We start from the raw sequence: 7187 nt of genomic DNA, 5'->3' as shown, positions 1-7187 counted from the left end.
ATACAACTTACACTTGAGTGAGAATAACAAAAGACCACAGAACTCGTCAGTCTCCGGATAAAATCTGATCTCGAATTCAGACTTCAAAGGCTTGTGGTTATGTGAGATGATTATTGTTACGGAAAGTCACACTGAAATATAATTGTTTCTAGTAAAGTTTCAAACTGGATGGTGAACTGCAAAGCTTCCCTCAAACCAGTCGCACAAATTACTCAACCATTTTGCCTCTGAAAGCACAGTGGTGCATATTGTTTGAGTTTTATAACTATGAATGTACAGTCATAACACATTTTTCTTGGATGTTGTGATTGATATATTACAGGTGAGCCTATATTTAGTGCAAATTCTTTGTGTTGCTGTGTTTAACCATGATCTGGAAAAATGTTTTTCTAACTGATAGTTTGCAGTAAAAGTGCTGAAAACTTTTTATGACACATTAATTGAAATTTTTGTCCATTTTACAGTTGATTTACCTGTAAAAACATAAAAGAGAGCTGATTTGAGTTGCAGGAATGCAAAAATAAGGAGAGGAAAAGGATTAGACATATTTGCCTATAAATTAATACATTTCCTGGCCTGGCCATGAAAGGTGCAGGGTATAAGTCAAAAACAAAACAAATAAGATTTGTGAAATCAGTTAGCAGCGTCAAGCTAGACCATTTAGATGCAGGTTAAGAAATCTGATCTGAGTGGTAAGTTTGTATATTATCCAGATACCCTAACAATACAGGAATCCAGCAGCACCTTACAGATAAACTGGTTTTATTTCAATATAAGACTTTGTGAGTCAGAATTCACCTCATCAGATACATGGAGTGTACATCCATCACTTTATATTCACAATAGAAAGGCAGGGTAAATGAGCAGATGTAACAAAGATGTCAGTTTAATACAAAAGAATGATCAGTCTATACAGAATATATGAGGGTCACTCTCATTGTTAGATAGACAAAGTGATAAGAAAATGCAATAGAAAATTGAAAATGTTTGGCAGAAACCATAGCATCCACATGTTACCATGAAAAAATAAAAACTGGTGGTACATTGAAGTGCTGTTTGGCATGTTTAATTTTGGATCTTGCCAAAGGAATGCCTCCTCTCTCCCCTCACTATGCTTTTGGACAATAGTCTTTTGTTTTGAATGGTTAAAATTACTGCTTCCAATGTAGTCCAAATTTAGTCTACAAATATTTAAGCCTACAGTTAAATATTTAGTCAGCAGAGGGCGCTTATCTCAGTTTTCAAAGGACAAACTTGACTGTATTGATGAGTATGTTGCCTTTTTTGAAAAGCCTAGAAAGGCAAAATGCTGCTGGAATCAAGATCGGATGAAACATGCTGTATTAATAATAATTGAAATAAAAGCTTTAAAAACATTACCTTTCCTCCTTCTGAGTATTTAAGCAGTTTTTGTGCAGTTTAGTGTAATATGTTAGTGTAATATGTTAGTGTAATATGTTAAAGGAAAGTTAGTGTAATATGTTAGTGTAATATGTTAAGTGTTAGTGTAATATGTTAGTGTAATATGTTAGTGTAGTGTATGTTAGTGTAATATGTTAAAGTTAGTGTAATATGTTAAAGGAAAGAACACAAAATATGTAATATGTGTAATATGTAATAGTGTAATATGTAATAGTGTAATATGTTAAAGGAAAGAACAAAAAAAATTAATGTGTCTTCCAAACTTGTTTTTTAAAAAGAAACTAGAAAATTATTATGTCCAGGGGAGTCTTTAGGGTGAGGGGAGGGTCACAAAAAAAAATGTCCTATCCTTTTAATCCTGGAAAAAATGTCTATCCTTTTAATCCTGGAAAAAAATGTCCTATCCTTTTAATCCCCAAGCAATTTCATAAAAACAAAAATTACACATGTTGTATTTGGTTTAATGTCTACCCCAAGACAAATTCCATTGTATCTTAAAGCAGAAAATATCCTACAAAACCAATAATGTTTGTAATGGCAGAAGTCCTTGAGTCTGACAATACTGAAATATCCAGGAATTAAAAGCACATTTTCACAAGGCAGAATGTTTCCTTCATGTCCTAACCCTTCACACCAGTTTTGGTGCTTTGCAAAGCTGTAATTTTTATTGTCCATTTGAACAACAAAAGAAAGTTTTGAACCTGAGATATTAGAAACTACCACAATGTTTTTAACAAAAAATATCTAATATGAACCCTATCACTTTTTGCATCTGGGTTTTTTCCCCTATTGAAGTAACATATCTTTCTGTGGTAAGAAATATGCAAGCTCTCCAGTTGTGCAAACCTACAGGGTACAGGCAATCCTAACATTCCACTTCATTGCTGCTTGGAAGCAAATCCTTCACAGCTGGCTCAGTTGGCTTTTTACCTGCTGCTCTAGGGGGTCAAGTGAAATAGTATCCACTGGTTGATGATCCACGTGTTGGTGTAAAAGCTTAGTACAGTTTACCCAAGACAAGTTATTGGTCCTTTCTGCACAAATCTTATAAAACGTTTGTAAAACATTTTCAGTTCCCTCCCCCTTTATCACGATCTATGTCCACATTCACACCCTTGAAACGATTCATGGCTGCCATACTTCCCCCGCCCCCTTTTTTAAGTTGATGAATCGCTGCTTCCAGGCTTCACAGCTTTGTGCTGCAGTTCTCCAAACCTTGTATAACCAATATCTTGAAGATTCCTGCCCCATAAAGAAACTCACAGAAATGCTTAAAAAACAGATGAGGGAGAACAGAGAGTGAGCTCAAAAATGGTCCCGAGAAGGAAGTTCAGGGAAGGCAGAGAGGCGTTGAAAATGAAGCCATTTTGAAAAAGTTTTAGCCTAAAGAATAATTTTTAAAGGGGATTCACTGAAAATGTTTTGAGGCTGGAAATAAAACGTTTTCAGACCTAAAGGGGGGCGGGGGGCAATGCAGAACTCCACAGAGGAACCATTTTATTTCCTGCCTCAAAGTGTTTTAAAAGGTTTGTGTGGAGAGGGCCAGAGATTTCTTGATGCTCTGTTTGTGCCTGGGCGTTTCTTCCATCCTTTGGCGTTCCTGGGAATCTGTCAGCTCATTTCTCAGATATAAAAGGAGCATGTGCTTGTTCTGGCCCAAATCTTCCAGTTAGGGTGGGCCTTCAACCACAAAATGTAAATTGCAATGGCAGCGAGGATCAAAATACTCAAGAAAGCACCATTGACCACCTGTTGCGTTCCCACTTTTACAACAATATGGTCAAGATTATTCACTCCATTTTTATTCTGAGCAGTGAACGAATATTTGCTTTGTTGCTGGCAAGCTGTTGAACTCACAAAGATTAAAAACAGGTTTGACTGGTGGTCCTGTTGAAGAGGTAATCCAGCAGAAACTGAATACTAGAGGTTTGTATGAATTCAGATATTTTGGGTGTTACCAAAAGGTCATTCAAATACTAAAATATAGGATTACTGAGAAAAGAATAGATGAATAAGAATACAGCTTACAGCTGTTGGAAGGAAATTACATTCTTCCATTGCTTTCAAAGTAGTGTTTTCAAAGTAGTGTTTTCAAAGTAGTTGTTTTCAAAGTAGTGTTATACCCACAGTGATGTATATCATACCATTTGTTTCTGAAGGATTGGTGTTTCCAATGATGCCTTCCCCCTCTATGTGTGTGTGTGTGTGTGAGTGTGTGTGTGTGTGTGTGTACCGTCAAGCCACAGTGGACTTTTGACGACTTCATAGGGTTTTCAAGGTAAGAGACATTCAGGGGTGGTTTGCTATTGCCTGCCTCTGTGTGGGCTGAGAGGTCTGAGAGAACTGTGATTGGTCCTAGGTCACCAGATGGCTTCAAATGGAGGAACGAGGAATTGAACCCGCTTCTCCAGATTAGAGCCTACCACTGTTTGTTATAAAGAACATTAGCACTAGATAAGACTGGATGTTGACTGGCACATTCCATCACATATTAGGTCTTCCTGCTGCCTTCAAATATTCCTAGCATTATTGAATTGTCCTGTGTGTCTCTTGCCTTCTCATAATAGGATCACAGAAGGATACCCTCAGTTTAGTCATTTGGGCTTCTAGGGATAGTTCAGGCTTATTTGTCTTTTTGGTGGTCCACGGTATCCACAAAACTCTCCTTCAACACCATATTTCAAATGAATCACCTGTCCTATCAGTTTTCATTGTGCCCTTTCACATACATACATAATAATGAGAAGTATGGTAGCACAAATTATTTGGATCACGGTTGCCAGCAACACCTCCTTACACCTAAGAATCTTTTCTAGCTTCTTCATGGCTACCCTTCCCAGTCTCAATCTCCTTCTGATTTTTTGGTTGCAGTCTCTATTTTGGTTGATATGGTGAAAAGGATGAAATATCATCTTCAATCAATGAATAAAGTTTCCCCCTGCAGTCAGGTCACTCTGGTTTTATGAATGTAATATTCCACCTTTTAACAAATGTGATTCTCAGCTATTTTCTTATTGCTTATGGGTAGGAAACAGTGACTGGGAACAATTGGTTTATACTTTAAAATGTTCCAGCCATTCATAAATTGTAGCATTAGAAAATGTAAACTATAGCTTTTGTTTTGTAATTTGGAATGGTTCCCAGAAAGGTCATCCTTGACTCAGTGTTAGATGGCCTCTTTCCTAGAGTTAATTGAATAACGATTGCTTTATTCTCTCATAGGCCTTGTTTCTATAACTAAACAATGTAGCAATGCTGATACTGAAGGTACAGAAAAGGCAGGTGCGAACCTTCTCACTCAAGGTACCTTGAGTAACTGACATTCTGTCACCCAGTACATTCCTCCTAAGTTCTAACAATGCCAATATGCTTTGAAATGCAATTGAAGGATGAGAGCCATGTATTGTTATGTCAAAACATCACCGGGATTCTGGAATACACAAGTCAGCATATGGGGTAAGGTTGGCACCTTGGTTTGACCTCTGCCTCATTTTAATGTTAAATCTCCACCCAGGGGAGGTACTATGGTGCATCTTTTAGATCAGGGGTCTGCAACCTGTGGCTCTCCAGATATTCATGGACTACAAATCCCATCAGCCGATGCCAGCATGGCCAATTTTAGATCATGGGTCGTATAAAGGGGACTTCACATGTATTACTATGTACAAGGAGGGTCTTTCTGACCTTACTGATGACGTTGTGACTGACTTGATGACTCTGTAAACAGTACAAAGTCCGAAGTTTTATTGTATACTTGGCTTCTGCCTCAGTGAAAATTGGTGCTGAAGCCAAACAAACCTTTATTTGTTTTCATCTTATCTCTCGCCTCTCAAGTCCATTATTGAGCCAGGACAATAACAATAACTGATGTAAGCCGTAGTTTGAGCCAAGGAATAGAAAATCTTGAACTTTGAAGAAATCTTGAACAATGAAGAAATTTCCATAGAAAAGTAAGCTAACTGCTTTTGTTGTTGATTGGTGCATTTTAAGAAATCTCAAAATAATTTACAGGGAGACAGGTTTGGGATAAATTGATTTGTTATTGGAATAATATGTTCCAAGATAGTATGAAGCCATCTTTTTGTTATGACTACGTAGCAGTTTAGAAATAACTCTTGTATACATAGTTCTGGCCCTGTTAACTTAAATACCACCTATTTTTCTAATTTTATTATAAAAATACTAGCGGGCCTAGTCTGGTGAAGTGGAAAAGAAAGAAAAGGGGAAGTGAACGGTTCGAACATGTGTCATTGCACAATGATTGCAAGGGAGGCTGGGGCAAGGGGCCCTTCACTCCGCTCACTCTCTCCCGTTCCCTTGCATGACAACCAGTCCTGTCCCAAAGGGGCCCTTCACTCCGCTCACTCTCTCCCGTTCCCTTGCATGACAACCAGTCCTGTCCCTCCCAGAGTGGCCCACCCACTCTGCTAGGGTGGGTGGGCCATGTGCAGGTGGCTGGCCCTGGCCCTTTCACTCCCTTCCCTTGCAGACGAAAACATGCTGGGAGGCATGAGCTACGTTGTGTTCAAATTTCAGAGCGTTTGGTCCAGCAAACTCCTGGACCCTCCCTCACCTTCCCCTTCCTCCGCTAGGGTGGGTAGGTCATGTCCAGATGGCGGGCCCCATTCCTTTCACTCCATAAGGCAGTGGTTTTCAAGGAAGGCATGGTTGGTTCCCTTGTATCAGAGGGTGTTGCTTTGATGGCCAGCAGATGGTGCTGTTGTGGAACAGGAACCTGTGGTTCCAACTGTCATACAGGTGTGGCACGTACACACATAACTAAAAAAAAAGGCACAGCTGTGACACATGTACACAAATAAGTGAGTGTGTAAAACAGTGATGGAAAACCTGGCCAAGCACGCTGAATAATGCGACGCCAGTATGAAAATTTCAAAGCAATCGGTCCAGTAGTTTGGGAGATTACCTGTCAGCAGGAAAATGCATTGATATATTTTTATATATATAGATTAAAATATGCAATTTTGTTCTCAATTTTCAAAGTTATTCAAAAATGTTGGTACATTAATTACTTCATTTTGGGAGGCCAAGTTGTTCTCCCATCAGTACAGTGATGCATGATCAGTAATGTAAGAGGCCAGACATGCAGAACAACATTTAAGGACCTAATGCAACAATTGGAATCCCATCCCATCTTAGACTTCTATAGAAAATTCAGTTACCCAGGAATATTGCAGGGTTACTGGGCAACACAAAACAAAGTTGTCTGAATACACTTAATAGCTTTGTCCTCTTGAAACAAATCAACTTTTAAGGAACCACGTTTAGCACTCCTACACGGAAGGAAGCTTTAAGACATTGTCCAGAAACTAAAAATCTGCTTTTGGCTTATGCAAGGGGCTCGTGCTTGCTCGTTGGATTTTTCTTTTAACAGAGCTCCTTTCCTCCCCAGAGTTCCACACCATAAATTTTTTCTTAAACTCATCTTGGCTTAAGAAAGTCAGACTGGGGGAGGAAACCAGCAAAAATGCTCCCAGCTTCCTGCAGAACACCACTGAGCACTCACAGCTGCTGTCACCATTATTTTACCCTACCTCCTTTGTGTAAAAATATGAACCAACAAGCAAGGGGGAAAACAGTCGCTTTAAAACCCAATAGAAATCTCAAATTAAATGGATAAATTTTGTAGACACGCTTTACCTGAAGGCATTTTGCTTTGCTGATTCCATTGCTCACAACACTGCTGGACACGGCTTCAATAGCCAAACCACACCTCCATGGGACTGACTCTCTCAACACTAGTGTGG

This window comes from Sphaerodactylus townsendi, linkage group LG09 (genome assembly GCF_021028975.2).
Source record: "Sphaerodactylus townsendi isolate TG3544 linkage group LG09, MPM_Stown_v2.3, whole genome shotgun sequence".
Taxonomy (NCBI): domain Eukaryota; kingdom Metazoa; phylum Chordata; class Lepidosauria; order Squamata; family Sphaerodactylidae; genus Sphaerodactylus; species Sphaerodactylus townsendi.
Note: the sequence above shows the minus strand (reverse complement) of the source record.